Source organism: Suncus etruscus, chromosome 8, assembly GCF_024139225.1.
Source record: "Suncus etruscus isolate mSunEtr1 chromosome 8, mSunEtr1.pri.cur, whole genome shotgun sequence".
In the NCBI taxonomy this organism is placed as follows: domain Eukaryota; kingdom Metazoa; phylum Chordata; class Mammalia; order Eulipotyphla; family Soricidae; genus Suncus; species Suncus etruscus.
Genome location: NC_064855.1, coordinates 47,117,994 through 47,138,573, shown reverse-complemented (window position 1 = coordinate 47,138,573; position 20,580 = coordinate 47,117,994).

Sequence of the window (20,580 nt, the reverse complement as noted above, 5' to 3'; positions counted from 1 at the left end):
AATAAAATATTCATTGTTTACAAAGGCTTCACAAGTTTATTGAAGTTTAAATAGACATCTCAATAGGTTTTTATAGAGTAGCTTGTTTTGAATAAAACTATCTAAACAAATATATAAAAGACCTAAGCCCATTTTGAAAAGACAGAAAGGTGGCTAGGGAAATCATTATGCCAGATAAATAGTCCTTAGACTATTTTATTTATTTATTTATTTATTTATTTATTTATTTATGCTAAAATAGTCCTTAGAAATGTAATCACCAAGCTGGATATTAATGTAAAATTAAACAATTAAATCATTGTTACAAAATAAATAGTGTAAGAAGTCAAGCATATACAAATTAAATCAACTTGAAACTACAATACTACTATTAAGAATTCAAAATAACATCACAAATTGGAGGAAAAGGAAAAGTGTTAAAAATATGATACTGAGATTACATTCTTTTTATTGAGATTTCAAGAAAACTCACATTTCTTTCAAATGGAATCTGATCACTATAAATTAAACAAGTTATTTTGACCTCACCACTTTTATTTCTAAAAATTCAGAAATCTATTTTAAATTTTGAAACTCATGAAATTTTACTTTTTTACTCCCATTAAATTAAATCTTCTTGGGGTGCTATTTTATTCCTTTATCTTAACAAGTTTAGTTTTTCTTTCTTAAAAGGAAAAAGGGTGGCAGTCAAGAGACACTCAATTTCAGGCTTATTTTGATCAGATTATTTTTGTATTTGGAAACATCTACTGCAAAAGAAGGCAGAGAGTATGTGTATGTGTGTATAAATGTTGTTTAACCACAGAAATAAAGTAAGATTTTATAGTGAAACTTGTTATAATGAGTTACTGCCAAGGGCTTTATCTTTCTTTATGGATTACTTTTATATTATAGCAGAAAATCAGAGTAAATTTGAAGGGAAAAAAGCACCTTTCAATGTGAACCCCAAAGAGAAGTTATCAGTGACAAAATGATGGATGAATATAACTTGAATAGATTATTCTAGCTTAGTAATGCTGAATGAAGGCTTAGTAATATTGAATGAAATTTACCATGGTTTCAAATGTATGTAGTTTAGCCAAACTCCATTCTTACCCCAGAACTCAGATCTTGACTTCTATATTCTCCATTTTTTTCTACTTCATTTTATTTTAGGATTATTTTGATATTAAAATATAGTAGCCAGTACTCAGATATGAGGGCAATAGGCTCCCTCTAGTGCTTCTAATATAAAACAAAGAGGAAAATCACTGTTTTATGCCTTTTTCTATTAGAACTCCCTGAATTCTTATTCTCCAATTTAGTACCCACCATAATCTCTCATTTTGGTAGGGAGGAGGCTCTGACATTACATTCAGGAACTAATCCTGGCTTTGCTTAAGGGACCTTATGGGATAAAACCCTGGCCAGACACATGCAAGAAAATGCCCTATCCACTATACTCTTGCTTCAAACCCAATAGCTCACATTTTTAAAAAAATAAAAAAGATAATATATAAAATATATTTTTTCATGGTTTTAAAAATTGTATATTTCTTCTGTATTAATTTTGGTATATAATATGCTTACTTTCATAAAATATTTGTATTTATTAGTAAGAAATTATCCCCACCAACATTCAAGGCCAAAAATCAAGAAGACACAATCATTGACAATAACTTCATTCTGTTAATTTATTTAACACTAATTACGTACTGAACATCATGTTGTCAATATACTAACATTCCTAGATGTTTCCAGGAAGATAAGCTGTTAGGGATTCTCTCTTATCCATGGTTTTCTGAAATCCTGATTGAGTTGGAGTGGTGACTCAAAGTTATTTTTTTGTTTTTTTTCTAATTGTCTTTATTTAAACACTGTGATTACAAATATTATTGTAGTTGTATGATTTCAGTCATATAAAGAGCACCCCCTTCACCAGTGCAACATTCCCACAACCAATGTCCCAAATCTCCCTCCACCCCACCCCACCCATACCTGTACTCGAGACAGGCTTTCTACTTCCCTCATTCATTCACATTGTTAGGATAGTTCTTGATGTAGTTACTTCTCTAACTGCACTCATCACTCTTTGTGGTGAGCATCATGTCATGAGCTTCCCCTTCCAGCTCTCATCTCTTTTGTCTCTGAGAATTATTGCAAAAATGTCTTTCATTTTTCTTAAAACCCATAGATGAGTGAGACTATTCTGTGTCTATCTCTCTCCCTTTGACTTATTTTACTCAGCATAATAGATTCCATGTACATCCATGTATAGGAAAATTTCATGACTTCATCTCTCCTGATTGCTGCATAGTATTCCATTGTGTATATGTACCACAGTTTCTGAGGTATCACCTCACTACTTACTGATCAGGGGAACATTAAGCCAAGAAGTACTAACTCTGATCAATATTTATGCGGTGACTGTAGAGCCAACAAAATATGTAAGACATTTTCTCATAAGCCTAGAGAAACATATGAAGGTAATATGATAGTAGTAGGAGATTTTAACATGCCACTATCAACATTAGACAGATGTACAATGCAGAAAACTAGCGAAGACCTAAGAGTCTTAATTTAGAAATTAGAGGAAATAGGGCTGATGGACTTATACAGTGTTCTCCACCCAAACAAAGAAAGCAGAATATATATTCTTCTCAAGTGCACATGGAACCTTATCTAGAATAGTCCATTCCCTAGGATATAAATCTAAGTTGTGCAAAATCACAAATATAAGGATTATTAGAAGCACCCTCTCAGATCATTATGCAACAGAGATCAAGATTTACTTTAAAAAAGAAACTGGAGAAAATCCAACATCTGGAGATTAAATGACATGCTACTTAATGGCAGTTCGATCAAAGAGGAAATAAAGGAAGAAATAAAAGATTCCTTGAGATGAATGATCCACTGGTTGTTTGGTAGTGAACTGTTTAGTTTCCAGGTGTTAAAGTTTTTCTTCTGTGTTTATTTGTACTTCACATCTAATTTTAGTGCCTTGTGGTCAGTGAATCAATTTCTATCCTCTTGACTTTATGGAGATATGTTTTATAGGCCAGCATGTGGTCTATCCTGGAGAATTAGCCATGTGCATTGGAGACTAATGTGTATCCAGGTTGCTGGGAATGGAGTGCCCTATACATACATACATATATATATTTATATATATGTATATATAAATACTAGTCCACTTTCATTTCTCTTTTCAGAACTAATATATTCTTGTTGGGTTTCAACCTTGTTGAACTATCAAGGGGTGTCAGGGCAGTGTTGATATCTCCAACTATTATTGTGCTGGTATTGATATCTTTCAGTTTTGTCAAGACTTGTATTAAATATTTTGCAGGTCCATCATTGAGTTCATATAGGTTTAGGAGTGTGATTTCTTCTTATTGTATATATCCTTTGATTAGTACAAAATGACCATCTTTGTCCCTCATAACTTTTCTGAGTCCAAAGTTTGTTTCATCTGATACTAATATGGCCACTCTGGATATTTTAAGGGTGTTGTTTGCTTGGATGATTTTACTCCAGCCTTTGATTTTGAGTCTATGCTTGTTTTGATTATTCAGATGTGTTTCTTGTAGGCAGCAAAATGTTGGATTCAACTATCTGATTCGTTTTGCCACTCTGTGTCTCTTAACAGGTGCATTTAGTTCATTGACATTGAAAAAGATAATTATCATGGGATTTAGTGTCATCTTTGTGTAGAATTTTTATGTATCTATTGGTCTTTCTTTCCTTAAAGTAGACTTTTCAGCCTTTTCTTTTAGGGCTGGTTTTGAGTTTGTAAAGATTCTGAGCTGTTTTTTTATCTGTGAAGTCATGTATACTTCCTTCAAACTTGAAAGTGAGTCTAGCTAGGTGTAGTATTCTAGGTAAAGCATTCATTTCATTAAATTTTGTCACTATATCCCACCACTGCCTTCTGGCCTTGAGGGTTTCTTGTGACATGTATGCTGTAGATCTTAAGGATGCTCCTTTGAATATAATTTCCCTTTTTGATCTTGCTACTTTCAGTATTCTATCCCTATCTGTGGGATTCATCATTGTGACTAGGGTGTGACTTGGTGCCCTTTTCTTTGGTGTTACCCTTTTCTTTTTTCCCCCTTTCTCCTTCTAAATGAAAATTTATAACACCTAGACAGACTCCTAGTTCCTTCTTTTTCTTTCTCCTTTTGCCTTTTTTTTCTTTTCTTCTCCCTTAACTTTTTGTATATCTGTCACAGAACCACATTACTGGAATCATCGTGTCCAGCCTCACAATTTGAGGAGGAAAATGGGTAGTAACAAGACCAGATAGTTGAATGAACATTTAGTGGAAATAAAAAATGACCAGACTTGAACACCAAATCCATAGTTAATGACAACAGAATCGATGCACAATTTACAACAAGCTGTACAATTGGGGAACAGTTACACTAGCATTATGGGGGATAATGGAGATATGAAGATATGAGATTCATGCTGGGAACAGGGGTGGAGGGAAGACAACACTACTGGTGGTAATGCCCCTCATTCATTGTCACTATGTGCCTTACATACTTCTGCAAAATAATTGTAATTCACTTTGACCACAATAAAAATTAAATTAAAAAGATAGAATGGAAGGAACTTTACTCAGTATATAGTCAAGGCCATCTACCACAAGCCAATAGCAAATATTATTCTCAATGGAGATTAACTAAAAGACTTTCCTCCAAAATCTGACAAAACACAAGGCTGTTATCTCTCACCACTCCTATTCAACATAGTGCCAGATGTTCTTTCTGTAGCAATTAGGCAAGAAAAAGATATCAAGAGCATCCAGATAGGAAAGGAAGGAATCAAGCTTTCACTATATATTATACTTATACTTATTTATTATTATACTTATACTATATTTAGAAATCCCTAAAGACTCTAATCAAAAAGCCTCTAGAAACAATAAAATCATATAGCAAAGTGTAAAGCTACAAAATTAACATGCAAAATCTATGGCCTCCCTATACACCAATAATAACAGAGAAGAAATAGATACTAAGAAAACAATCCCATTCACATTAGTGCCACGTCAACTCAAATACCTTAAAATCAACTTAAAGAGGTGAAGGATCTCTACAAAGAAACTACAAAACACTGCTTCAAGAAATAGAAGAGGACACAGGAAATGGAGACACATACCTTGCTCATGGATTTGGAGGATTAACATCACTAAAATGGCAATACTTCCCCAAATATTGTATATATTTTATGTAATCCCTCTAAGAATACCATGACATTCTTCAAAGAAATGTATCAAACACTCCTGAATTTCAGTTGGAAAAATAAACACCCATGAATAGCTAGAGCAACCCTCAAGCTATTATTTTATAGGAAAAGGAACATGGGAGGAATCACTTTCCCCAACTTTAAATTGTATTATAAAGCAATAGTCATTAAAACAGCATTGTACTAGAATAAAAACAAACCCTTGGATCAGTGGAATAAACATGAGTATTTAGAGAAGGTTCTCCAGACATAAAGTCAATTAATCTTTGGGAAAGGGGCAAGAACTGCAAAATGGAGGAAGGAAAGCCTCTTCAAAAAGTGGTGTAAGAAAAGCTGGTCAGCCACATGCAAAAAAAAAAAAAAAAACCGAACTCAGACCTCCATCTAACACCATGCAAAAAGGTCAAAGCCAAATGGATTAAAGACCTTGCTATCAGACCCAAAACTATAAGGAATATAGAACAAAACTTAGGGTAAGACACTCCATGACATTGAGACTAAAGGCATCTTCAAGGGAGAAACATCACTCTACAAACAAGTGAAAGCAGAGATAAACAAATGGGACTATATTAAGCTGAGAAGTTTCTGCACCTCAAAGGAAATAGTGACTGGGATACAAAGGCTACCCACAGAATGAGAGAAACTATTCACACAATACCCATCAGATAAGGGGCTAATATCTAAGATATACAAAATATAAGACTTACAAAATATAAGATACTGACAGAACTTAACAAAAAAAATCTAACCCCATTAAAAACGGGGAGAAGAAATGAACAGATACTTTCTCTAACAATAAATACAAATGGCCAAAGGCACATGAAAAAATGCTCCACATCACTAATCATCAGAGAGATGCAAATCAAGACAACAATGAGGTACCATCTCACACCACAGAGACTGGCACACATCACAAAGAACAAGAGAACAATCAGTGCTGGTGGGGAGAAAGGAGCTCTCATTCACTGCTTGTGGGAATGCCATCTAATCTAGAGGGGCCAGAGAGATAGCATGGAGGTAGGGCATTTGTCTTGCATGCAGAAGGATGGTAATTCAAATTCCAGCATCCCATATGGTCCCCCAAACCTGCCAGGAGCAATTTATGAGCGTAGAGCCAGGAGTATCCCTGATTGCTGCCGGGTGTGACCCAAAAACCCAAAAAACAGAAAAAGAAAAAAGAAAAAAAGAAAGAAACTGGAAATTGAGGTCCCATGTGATCCAGCAATACCACTCCTACGAATATACCCTAGGGACATAAAAATGCAATATAAAAATTCCTTCTGCATATACATATCTATATTCATCACTATTTATAATAGCCAGAATCTGGAAACAATCAAAATGCCTTTCAACAGATGAATGGCTAAAGAAACTCTGGTACATATATACAATGGAATATTATGCAGCCATCAGGAGAGATGAAGGCATGAAATTTTCCTATACATGGATGGGCATGGAAACTATTATGCTGAGTGAAATTAGCCAGAGGGAGAGAAATAAACACAAAATAGTCTAACTCATTGTTAAGTTTTACGAAAAATAAAGAACATTATTGTAATAATGCCCAGAGACTATAAAGATGAGAGCAGGAAGGACTGGCTCATGTTATGAAGCTCACCACAAAGAGTGGTATGTACAGATAGAGAAATAACTACATTAACAACTATCATGACAAAGTTAATGAGTGAGAGAAATAGAATGCCTGTCTCGAATATAAGCAGGGGTGGGAGGAGGAAGATGTGGGACATTGGTTCATGAGAATGTTGTACTGGTGAAGGGGGCAGTGTTCTTTATATGACTGAGACCCAGCTATAGCCATGACTGTAGTCAAGGTGCTAAAATAAAAATATTATTTTATTTTATATTTTGGTTTTGGGCCACACCCAGTATCACTCAGGAATTACTCCTGGCTCTGCACGTAAAAATTGTTCCTGGCTAAGGGGACTATATGGGACACTGGGATTGAACCAGGTCTGTCCTGGATCAGCCATGTGCAAGGCAAATGCCCTACTGCTGTGCTATCACTTGAGCCTCTAATGCAGATATTATTTAAAAATAAATGATAATTTTTGTCACTAATTAACAATATTAGAAAAATTGTATTTATTAACTTATCTTTACTCCAACTGGCCCTCTTTGATATTCACTGCTTTGAGTAACTCAGACATTAACACCTAAGTTGCACTTTTAAATGTTAAAAAGGGGCTAGAGAGATAGTACAGCATAAAAGGTGTGTATCTTATATGCAATAAACCCAATTTGGTTCCCAAGCATCTCATATGGTCCCCCTGAGGAGTAATTCCTGAGTGTAGAGCCATAAGTGACCCCTGAGTATCACCAGTGTGGCCCCCTCCAAAATTAAAAAAAATAATTAAATATACAGACTAGTATTCCACAACTTGACTTTGCTAAATTTAAAAATTGTGTCTCTAGGTAATGTTACTATGATATCACGTTACCTAAACTATAATAATAATTTTAAATAATTAATTATAAATATTCCTTTGACTCTTCCTTTTGTAAAATACTTATTGTAGGAGACTTTGGTATATTTTCAAATTTTCCTTTTACCTGCCTATATATTACTATTTGTATTCTCAAAAAATTTCCTATCAATATAAATCCTAAAACTTCTACTTTTTCAAACCTTTTTCTGAAGTTAAAAACTAAAACTACAACTTGCTTTAGATAATATAAAAGGAGAAATAGCCCTTTAGAAACTTTGTGGATGTAGAATAATGAGCAAATGTATTATACCATTTCCTAAGTGACCCCAGAAACCTACTTAAATCAATATGGTAAGTGCTTCCCTGAGTTTCTGATTAATGTTTCACTTATTTCTGGAGACAAAGATACTAGTGACTAATAAAGTAGAAAACAGAGTCGTATTTTGTTAAAAGTCCTGACATCTTAGCATTTCAAATGCTGAAATTAATCCCAGGATTAATGATGAGGAAACGTAGAGAGGAATATTTAGATTTAACTTGCACATCTTGCAGAATAAAATTAAAGAGAACTAATCCTTAAAATGGGGGGAAAGTTTAGAGATGCAGATATAAATCCATCACTAATGCCTGTGCTCTTAACCTGTGGAATGGCCAATACTTGTAATTTCCCAGTCTTAATACCTATAAGTAATTCCCATCATCTCACCATTTCCATCTCAGGAGATTTCTTATTAATTGATCTTCCTTGTTTTTCCATTGCTTTCACTAGCTTGCTCCCTTTTTTCTTTTTCTATGTTTTTCCTCCACATTCTATTCCTAAAATCTCAGAATTAGTCTACTCTTCATACAGAACTTTTTCTAATGTGTCAGGATCTTTACTTCTTTCCAGCCTCTCCCCACAAAAGTTTATTAGGTGTTTAACATTATTAGATCATCAAATTAAATTATTTTAAGAATAAAAATAGTTTTAAGTACTGATTCAACAAACCATCATAACTAAGAAAAAATCATGTAATTTTGCATATTGTGCCTTTTGCATTTCTATTATTTTAGATGCCTAGAGCTAATAAAAAGTTATTTAGAATTAGATTAAATTGATGTACCAAAGTTTCACTTAGTACCAGGGGTCCTCAAACTTTTTAAACAGGGGGCCAGTTCACTGTACCTCAGACCATTGGAGGGTCTGACTATAGTAAAAACAAAACTTATGAATGAATTCTTATGCACTATGCATATATCTTATTTTGCAATGAAGAAACAAAACAGATACAAATACAATATGTGGCCCATGGGCCATAGTTTGAGGACCACTGAGTCTTATACAATAGCTCAACGTTGCTCCTTAAAATTTCCTGAAAATGAACATAACGTTTTTATTTGACTTTCAAGAGCACTATGCAATGAAAACTTTAAAGGATTACTGTGAGAAATTTTCTTGGAAAAGTTCTTGGTAATATAGTTCGTTTTCTAATTCATTTAAGAGGTTATTAGTTCTTCAGTTTATAAATTAAATGTTTCTTTAGTTAGAAAGTCTTCAAAAATATATGTACCAGTTAGGTGGAGAAAGAGGAAGGAAAACATAGTTTTCAGTACTTATCAAAAGACATGGTGAAATACTTGAAGCTTGAGACACTAACCAACAATAACAATCACATTAAATTCAAAAAAGGTTGGAAGTAGGATTAGACTTCAGAAGACCTAGGGAAACTTTCAAGAATTAATTAGTATTGATCATATATTAGAAAAAATATTCCATTAGTGAAATCAAGCTGCAGACATTAAGGTTTAAAGATTAACACAAGAGGGGTCCCCTGTTTGTGACATCAGGCTGGGAAAATCCACGAAACTACACCTGCCCAGTGGGGCCCAACTGTGAAAAACTGTGAGTGCTACCTGTGTATGTCTGTCTACTGTCCTCTTGCGTGAAACTCTTGGGAGTGGGGCAAAAAGAGGCTCTACCAGAGCACGGCTGCTTCGCTTCGCTAGGCGGCCATGCGCTCTTTCTAAGAAAAGAACACCATCACAACAAGAAGAAAAAATCACACTAAGAACTGTGCTATATCACAGAAGCAAGCATTTCTCTCCGGACTGTCTTCTCTGTTGCATATTCAGGGCTAAGATTTGATCCAGTGTGAGGCTTCATCCACGGAGTACTCCCCTCCCTTAGAGGCAAGTCAGCCCATCCAGAAAGGGCGGAGCCAGAGGAGTGTGCTGCCTGCTTCATATAGCCAAGAAATACCACCAAAAACCCACAATACAAGTGTGACAATGGGGAAACAACGCAGGCCAGCATCAGACATAAAGAATAAAGATGGCAATTCTGATGACCAGATAATGACCAACCAACTAATCAACCTCTCAGATAAGGACTTTAGACTAGCAATATGGAAGATGCTCAAAGAACTCAAAGAAACCATGGATCGAGTTAAACAGAACACTAATAAGAACCAAGAAAATATGAAGACAGAAATCACAAAACTCCAAACTGAAATAACATGTCAACTAACAGGACTGAAAAAGTCAGTAAACGAAGTGAATGACAAAATGGATAAGCTCTGGGACAGGGTATCAGAAGCTGAGAATAGACTTGGTGCTGTGGAAGATGAGATACATAACAATTCCATACAGCAGGAGAGATTGGAAAAAAAACTTAAAGCAAATGAACAGACAATGGAAAAATTAGTCAAAGAATGGGAACAGATGAAATAGAAGTCTATGATAAGATCAACAGAAACAACTTAAGAATCATTGGAGTCCCAGAGACCCAGGAAAAAAATTTCCAGGAAGAATCAATGGTCAAGAACATCATTAAAGAGAAACTTCCAGAGCTAAAGAATATATGTGATCAAATCCTGCATGCTCGAAGAGTACCAACCAAAACAGACCCCAGAAAAACCACCCCAAGACACATCCTAATCACAATGAAAAATCCCACAGATAGAGACAGAATTCTGAAAACAGCAAGATCAAAAGAGGAAATTACGTTCAAGCAAGCATCCTTGAGATTTACAGCAGACCTGTCACAAGAAACACTCAATGCCAGAAAGCAGTGGTGGGATATTGTGGCAAGACTGAATGAAATGAATGCTTCACCCAGAATACTATACCCAGCAAAACTCACTTTCTGGTTTGACGGAAGAATACATGGTTTCACAGACAAAAAACAGCTCAGAAACTTTACAGACACGAAACCAGTCTTAAGAGAAAAACTGAAAGACCTAATTTAAGACAAGACTACCCAAAAGACACACCAAATTTCGATATAAAGATGGCATTAAATCCCAGGACAATTCTTTCTCTCAATGTCAATGGACTAAATGCACCAGTCAAGAGACACAGAGTGGCTAAATGGATCAAAAAACTCAATCCAACCTTCTGCTGCCTACAAGAAATGTACCTGAATAGTCAGAAAAAACATAGACTCAAAATAAAAGGCTGGAGAAAAATTATCCAAGCAAACAACACCCATAAAAAAGCTGGAGAAGCCATACTAATATCAGATAATGCAAACTTTATACTCAGGAAGGTTGTAAGGGACAAAGATGGACATTTTATATTAATCAAGGGGTACGTAGAGCAGGAAGAATTCACTCTCCTAAACATATATGCACTGAATGAGGGGCCAGCAAAATATTTAATACAACTGTTGACAAATCTGAAAAACAATATCAACTACAACACAATAATTGTGGGGGACCTTAGCACGGCTTTGTCAACACTGGATAGGTCAACCAGACTGAAACCCAACAAGAATATACTAGACCTGAGGAGAGAAATGGAAGAAAGAGGCCTAGTGGATATATATAGGACACTCCATCCCCAGAAACCTGGATACACATTCTTCTCTAATGTACATGGGACATTCTCCAGGATAGACTACATGCTGGCACATAAAACATACCTCCATAATATCAAGAGGATAGAAATTTTACAGATTACCTTCGCTGACCACATGGCCCTGAAATTATTTATGAATTCCAAAGGGACTCAGAAGAAAAACTTTAACACCTGGAAGTTAAAGAGCCTCATACTCAATAACCAGTGGTTCCGAGATGAAATAAAGGAGGAAATTCAAAGGTTCCTGGAAACAAATGACAATAAAGACACAAACTATCAAAACTTATGGGACACAGCAAAAGCAGTACTGAGAGGAAAATTTATAGCTTTGCAAGAACACATCAGGAAGGAAGAATGAGCTTACCTGAGTAGCTTAATGACACAGCTAATAGAACTAGAAAGTGCTCAACAAACGGACCCAAAAAAGGGAGACAGAAGGAAATAACAAAGCTGAGAGCAGAAATCAATAAAGTGGAAACCCAATAAACAACCTGAAAGATCAACAAAAGCAGAAGTTGTTTCTTTGAAAAAATTAACAAGACTGATAGACCACTGGGAAACCTAACAAAGAAAGAGAGAGAGAGAAACTTGATAACTCGTATCAGGAATGAAAAAGGAGAGATCGCTACTGATATGACAGAGATTCAAAGAGTAATCAGAAACTACTTTGAGAAACTCTACGCCACTAAAAATGAGAACCTGGAAGACATGGATAAATTCTTGCACTCTTATAATCTTCCACGGTTGAAGGAAGAGGATGTAGCATATCTAAACACCCCCATCACCATTGATAGAATTGAAACGGTAATCAAATGTCTGCCAAAAAACAAAAGCCCAGGCCCAGATGGATTCACTAATGAATTCTTTCAAACTTTCCAAGAGGAACTACTACCAATCCTGGCAGGACTCTTTCATGAAATTGAACAAACGTAAACACTTCCAAATAGCTTTTATGAAGCCAACATCACCTTGATACCTAAATCAGACAGAGAAGCTACAAAAAAAAAAAAAAAAAAAAAATTACAGACCAATATCGCTGATGAATGTAGATGCAAAGATCCTCAACAAAATCCTGGCAAATAGGATTCAATGCCTCATTAAGATCATCCACTACGATCAAGTAGGTTTCATCCCAGGAATGCAAGGATGGTTTAACATCTGTAAATCTATCAACATAAAACACAACATCAATAACAAGAAAAATAAAAACCACATGATCATATCAATAGATGCAGCGAAAGCATTTGATAAGGTCTAACACCCATTCTTGATCAAAACTCTCAGCAAGATGGGAATGGAAGGAACCTTTCTCAATGAAGTTAAGGCCATCTACCACAAGCCAGTGGCAAATATTATCCTCAATGGAGAAAAAATTAAGCCTTCCCTCTAAATTCTGGCACAAGACAAGGCTGTCCTCTCTCACCACCCCTATTCAACATAGCACTGGAAGTACTTGCTATAGCAATTAGGCAAGAAAAATATATCAAGGGAATCCAGATAGGAAAGGAAGAAATCAAGCTCTCATTGTTTGCAGATGACATGATACTCTACTTAATAAACCCTAAAGACTCTACCAAAAAGCTTCTAGAAAAAATAGACGCATATAGCAAGGTGGCAGGCTACAAAATTAACACACAAAAATCAATAGCCTTTCTATACACCAATAGTAATAAGGATGAAATGGACATTAAGAAAACAACTCCATTCACAATAGTGCCACACAAACTCAAGTATCTTGGAATCAACTTGACTAAAAATGTGAAGGACCTATACAAAGAAAACTATAAAACTCTGCTCCAAGAAATAAGAGAGGACACACGAAATGGAAACACATACCCTGCTCATGAATTGGAAGGATTAACATCATCAAAATGGCAATACTCCTCAAGGCATTATACAGATTTAATGCTATCCCTCTAAAGATACCCATGACATTCTTCAAAGAAGTGGATCAGGCACTTTTAAAATTCATTTGGAACAATAAACACCCTCGAATAGCTAAAGCAATCATTGGGAAAAAGAATATGGGAGGAATTACTTTCCCCAACTTTAAACTGTACTACAAAGCAATAGTTATCAAAACAGCATGGTATTGGAATAAGGACAGGCCCTCAGATCAGTGGAATAGGCTTGAATACTCAGAAAATATTCCCCAGACATACAGTCACCTAACTTTTGATAAAGGAGCAGGAAATCCTAAATGAAAAAGGGAAAGCCTCTTCAACAAGTGGTGTTGGCACAACTGGATAGCCACTTGCAAAAAATTGAACTTAGACCCCCAGCTAACATCATGTATGAAGGTAAAATCCAAATGGATTAAAGACCTCGATATCAGCCCCAAAACCATAAGATATATAGAACCGCACATAGGCAAAAACACTCCAGGACATTACAGACATCTTCATTGAGGAAACTGCACTCTCCAAGCAAGTGAAAGTAGAGATTAACAGATGGGAATATATTAAGCTGAGAAGCTTCTGCACCTCAAAGGAAATAGTGCCCAGAATACAAGAGCCACCCACTGAGTGGGAGAAACTTTTCACCCAATACCCATCAGATAAGGGGCTAATCTCCAAAATATACAAGGCACTGACAGAACTTTACAAGAAAAAAACATCTAATCCCATCAAAAAATGGGGAGAAAAATGAACAGACACTTTGACAAAGAAGAAATACAAATGGCCAAATGACACATGAAAAAGTGCTCCACATCACTAATCATCAGGGAGAGGCAAATCAAAACAATGATGAGATACCACAGAGAATGGCACACATCACAAAGAATGAGAATAAACAGTGTTGGCGGGGATGTGGAGAGAAATGAACTCTTATCCACTGCTGGTGGGAATGCCGTCTAGTTCAACCTTTATGAAAAGCGATATGGAGATTTCTCCAAAAACTGGAAATCGAGCTCCCATACGATTCAGCTATTCTATTCCTAGGAATATACCCTAGGAACACAAAAATACAATACAAAAACCCCTTCCTTACACCTATATTCATTGCAGCACTATTTACCATAGCAAGACTCTGGAAACAACCAAGATGCCCTTCAACAGACAAATGGCTAAATAAACTGTGGTACATATAAACAATGGAATATTATGCAGCTGTCAGGAGAGATGAAGTCATGCAATTTTCCTATACATGGATGTACACGGAATCTATTATGCTGAGTGAAATAAGTCAGAGAGAGAGAGAGAAAAATGCAGAATGGTTTCACTCATCTATGGGCTTTAAGAAAAATGAAAGACATTTTTAAGAGTATCTCAGAGACAAGAGAGATGAGGGCTGGTAGGTGCAGCTCAGGACATGAAGCTCATCACGTAGAGTGATGAGTGCATTTGGAGAGATGACTACACTGAAAACTATCATAACAATGTGAATGAATGAGGGAAGTAGAAAGCCTGTCTCGAGTACACGTGTAGGGGGGTGGGGAGGAGGGAGATCTGGGAAATTGCTGGTGGGAATTTTGCACTGGTGAAGGGGGGTGTTCTTTACATGACTATAATCATACAACTATAATAATGTTTGTAATCACGGTGTTTATATAAAGATAAAAAAATTTAGATAAAAAAAAGATTAACACAAGAAGCAAGGTCTCACCAACATTTATATAGCCAAGAACTAGGATACAAATGCAGGAATTTAAATTGTAATAAATAAATATATTAAACCATTAAAATAAATGTTTCATTTTCTTACTTTGAAAAATACACCTTTCTAACAACTTGGGAGGTCAGATTTTAATTTAAAATTCTTATGTGCTGAAACAATGTATGCCTAAAACTGGACTATGAATAACTTTGTAAACTAAATGTTTTAAGTAAAAAAATATATTCTCATACTTTTCTATACCAACACATTGAGAACTTGGACAAAAGTATTCCAGTTTCTAGTGGCTCAATGTTGCTCTGTTTTTGGTTTAGATCAAGTTAGAAGAGAGAAAAAGTTTGCAAAGATATTTAAGGACATTCCTACTTTCATGTCCAACCACCATCCATGTTGCTTCAAGCCACCCCATTGCTGTATAGAACTACAAAAATGAAATAGTTACTTTTCAAAGAGAGGCTTAATAGAGGCCAGAGAGATAGTATAGTGATTAGGCCTTACATGTAGCCTACCAGGTCCTTGATGCCCTGCTAGCTGAGATTCCTTAGCACAGAAGCAGGAAAAAACCCTCAGCATTGTTGGGTTTGGTCCAAAACCAAAAATATGAAAAAGAGAGGCCCACAAAGTATGAAGAAAGTGAAGCCCACATTTGGACAGAATTTTGAGGTGCTATGTACCTAGAAAAAAGCAGTTGAAGGTGAGTTATAGGAGTCTAGAATATGGCTTAAGTGGTAGAGCACATGTATTAGCATGGAGAGACCCTGAATTTGATCTCAACACTACATGGTCCTCATACAGCCCACCTCCAAGCACTGCTAGACAACCAGAGTGGCCCAAAGCTCCCCAGGCATGTCAAGATGTAGACATGAGAGAAAGCTCAATTAGCTATTTGAAATCTGGAAATTGAATTTCAATTTGAAAAAAATTAAATTGAATTTCAATTTGAAATCTGGAAAAGGGAACAAGGAGAACAAGGAAAATAAAAAGATTATGTTTATTGAACTCTGAACATTCTTTGCCTATAGAATGGACTGCAGCTTGAATAAATCCAGAAAAATATTCCAGCACCACTAATGAAAACTTTTTTGCCCAAATTAAAAACAGAATTGACAAGAAGAATACACACCTAGAACAGGAGCAATAGTAAAGTGAGTAGGGAAGTCACTTTAATGTGACTAACCCAGGTTCAATCCCTATCACCTCATGGATATGATCTACTAAGCCAGAAGTGATCCATGAGTACAGTCAGAAGGAAATCCTAAGCACTGGTGGATGTGCCCCCCAAAAGGAAGCAAACAAAAAAGAAGAAAATACACACGAGTCAAAAAAAAAACAAACCACCAGTCAGTAAACCTAGTTGACTCCGAGGAACTGGGTAAAAGGTGAAAAACAAAAATCCTAGGTATATCAAGCAAAAGATAGTAAATCTGGGCATGAAAACCTCAAATCAAATATTTACTTTTCCTTGCCCAAAATATATTTCAGATATTTTTTATCATAGATACTGAGTATCAGAGCAAGTGTCCCAATTCTGTCTTTTTCTTGAAAGGTCCTCAACAAACTCTGAAATGAAACAGCCTTTGTCGTTGCATTTTCTTAAAGGTGTTCCCTGAGAACATACAGAAAATGAAGAAATGGGTTAGGTGAATATATAGCAAAGTTAACAACCATAAAAGTTTGGAAAACTATGAAAGAATTTGGCAGAGTCTTTGAAATCACTGGGGAGAAGAATTTATAATAAAGCACATATTCCTGTAGTCATGTAGAATAGTGACTGAAAATGCTATTTTCTTAGTCTCAAGACACTGAGCAGACAGACTGGAGAGCAGCAGGATTCATTTTTTTTTAAATATAATTTTTATTTTGATCATAGTGGCTTACATATTGTTGACAATAATATTTTAGGTACATATTTACATAAAATCAGGGGGGATTCCCATCACCAAATTGTCCTCCCTATTCCTCCGTTTTTGTTTTCCCTCCCATTTCTTTTTCCCTCACCCCCAGGGCGACTAGAGTGTGTGGTCCCCTCTGTGTCTAACCTACTACTTAGTAGTCTTGGACCTATTTGGACTTGATGCCTCCCTTATTTCCCCCTCTAACTGGAGGCAGTACTAGCTATTTCAAGTTGCATGCTTTTGCCTGGGAAAGAGAAAAGTAATAAACTGGGGTAAGAATCTAATACCCCGAAAATGGGCGATATCCTTCTAGAGGCTCTCATCATCGATTTGGGGGATGAAGGAGAAAGAGAAGGTGAAACACTCCACCAGCACCAAAAGACGTTTCAAATATCCAGTGAGGACTCCAGCTTTATCGATAAGCACCACACAAAACAAAGAAAAAACAAAACGAGACAAACAAAAACAAACAAACGTACAAAAAAATATGCCATGGTCTTGAAATAAGAAACTTGGCATAGCACATAATGAAAGAAAAGAAAGGGAGGGAAAAAATAAGTATAACTGGGGACAACAATTTCAATAATCACACCTAAACAGAGAAATCGACCAAAATAGATAGGTAAATAGGAATAACAATAATAATAATAATAATAATAATAATAATAATAATAATAAATGAAGGTAAAAAATATATATAAAAAAAAAGTAACCAAGGTTTTGTGCTTTTTTTTTTTCCTCCTGCCCTGGCACAGTAAATATTGGGGTCATTCAAAAAGGATTTTACTTGGCCTAAGAACTATGGGGTTTCTCCCTCATTGGAGTATACTGTCATGGGATCAACACTAGGCTTTGCTCAGGATCATTTACTCTCCCAGTGGTGTTTTTGTGGCGTTTGGAAGACTTCTGCTCTGTCCAGGGTGATACAATCAGAGCTCTGTGTTTAGAGGTCTCAGTATCTGCACAGATCCTGAGATGGTATTTATGATGAAGTCAGTCTTTGTGGTTGTGGTTCTAGAGGTTCTGTTCCCTCAGTGTCATTATAATCCATCTTCTGTGGTTGGTGGTCTTGGTCTTTGCACTGAGCCTAGGAAGGCACCTAGGATAGCGTCTTTCTTTGTGCTTCCAGAAGCCCCATTCCGTTACAATTGTCTCTGCAGGACCTTTGGGGTTGGGGATCATGATTATTGTGCAGGTCATAGTTCAAACCCTAAACTAGGGCTTTTATATTGGTCCCAAGATGTATATAGTCTGGTCGTGGTTCTATCAGTCATCTGTAAATCGCGATCTTGGCTTTTGGACCTAACAAAGGGTACCAAGTCTTCTGTTTTTTTCTTGTTAACTGGTAGGGTAGGCTAATCTGCTCTAAGGTCAAGTTGTTCACATTTTCCTCGTTGTCAGGATATCATGTTAGAGCTGGCCCTTGTTGTTGACCCCGCAGTATTAAGGTTGTCCTGGATGGTATTTGTTTCCTGCAGCTGTTGTGAAGAACTGTGCCATTTCTATGTCTGAGATCCAGGGTTCAAGGCTGGTTGAATGGTATCTAATCACCTGAGGTCTAAGTTGATTCCACATGACATATTTTCCAGGTAGGAGATATCCCTGTATTGTAAACAACTATGAATTCCTTTCTCCAGTAGATAAGAGCTCTTTTTTTTAATATGTAAGATTTCCCCTTTATTTAGTGTGCCTTTGCAGGGGAAAACGGTGCTACATTATATTGTCAGTGTATTTGGGGGTGGGCAGAAGGAATAACAGAAACAGGTCCCATACCCAAAAATGATAAAAAAAAAAAAAAAAGAAAAAAAAGGAATAAAAATGTATGTGCTCACAAATGTATATGTAGGACAGACATTTTAAAAAAATATAAATAAATTGAAAGAAAGTAAATATAGGAGAAAGAAATAAAAGTGGTGCAAAAAACTACCTTACATTTGGGGGAGAGCAGGTAAAGAGGTGGTGTATTACAGGTCTTATGCCTATGTTGGAAGTACAGTTTTTCCCATTGTCTTTTGGGTTTTTCTAGTGGAGTGTGGGTTCCCAGGCATCTTTCTATCACACCCCCTGACCTTCTTCAGATCGGTAAGAATTTGCGGCAGGGAGGTCTTGGAAGAGTTCTTGCATTGGGGATACTTTTGGGCCTAGGTCCGGTTTCAAGAAACAGTCCACGTTAGGGGAAGTTGGTAAGGAGGGCTGCGCAGCATGAGTCCGCAAGGGGGTTGGCTGTCTTTTCTTGCAGGAGACGAGGTGTGGGTTTGACTGGATGTCCCCTCGTCTGGGTGCTGGGTACTGGTTCGTTGGGTAGGAGGTCGATCTTGATGCCTAATAGATTAAGGACTGGGGGTGAAGAGTTTTAATATGGTGGGAGATCTGGATGGGATTGAGGGGTGAAGGGATAGTTGGATTTCCGGAGGGGAGAAAGGGGAAGGTATATGAGAGGGGTATGAAGGGAGAGAAAAGAGAAAATACCTTAGAAAGAAAGGGGGAAGAGAACGGGAAAAAAGTAAAGAGAAGAATAGAAAAGAGAAAAATGAAGGAAAAAAAAAGAAAGAAAGTAGTGAGAAGAGAGGAGAGAATAGCAAGTGAATGCTGGTTTGGTTGAATGTGTTCGATGAATAGAGCCTGTAGTTTAAGTCTGTACTTCGCAGTTATTGCTTCGGTGGTCTGACTGGTCTCGTGCTTCAATTCCTAAGAGAAGGTATAACCTAGGGATAAAGTATATGTTAAAGAGTTTTCTCTGGACCATCTCATAGTATAAGCAAGGTATGGTATCTCGTGTGGGATCCTGAGTTTCCATCTTAGTTTGTCTGCCTTTTGTATCCAATGGTGCCTGTGAACAAAAAAGCTGAGAGGTTATTTAAAATACAGTAGGATAAAGGCATTAAAACATAGTGTTATGGTATGTTTCAATTGCAGTCAGTGATTTCCCGTGGTCTTCTATACTTGTGTTCCTGTATACGATCTCTAAGGGATTATTGTGGGCCTTTGTTGTAGCAGTCTGATTACATACCTGATCTCTCTATGGTGTTGTTTCTGTTGTTGCTGTTTTCTTTGTGGTATAATGTGTAGTCAAGAGTTTGCATTGTTTCTCTTTCATGTATTTTGGACACTGCTCCCAAGTATATATTGACTATTACAGTGTTTGGAGTTTCTACCCTGTTAAACCCTGTTATTTGATTGTTAGGTATTAGTTGTGCATCAAGTATATGTTCTAGGTGCTTCAGAATAGTGCTACCATTCTGTGTTTATCTTTTGTCTTCTGACTTACTTCGTTTAACATAACATGATTTAGCTCCATCCACATTGCTGCAAAGTCTGTGATTGTATCATTTCTGACTGCCATGTAATATTCCATTGTGTATATGTACCACATCTTAATGATCCATTCATCTGTTGTTGGACATCGAGGTTGGTTCCAAGATTTGGCTATTATACTGAGTGCTGCGATAAATAATGGGGTGCATACGTATTTTGGAATGAAAGTCCTTCCATCTTGGGGGTATATGCCTAGGAGAGCAACTGCTGGGTCAAATGGCAGCTCAATTCTGAGTTCT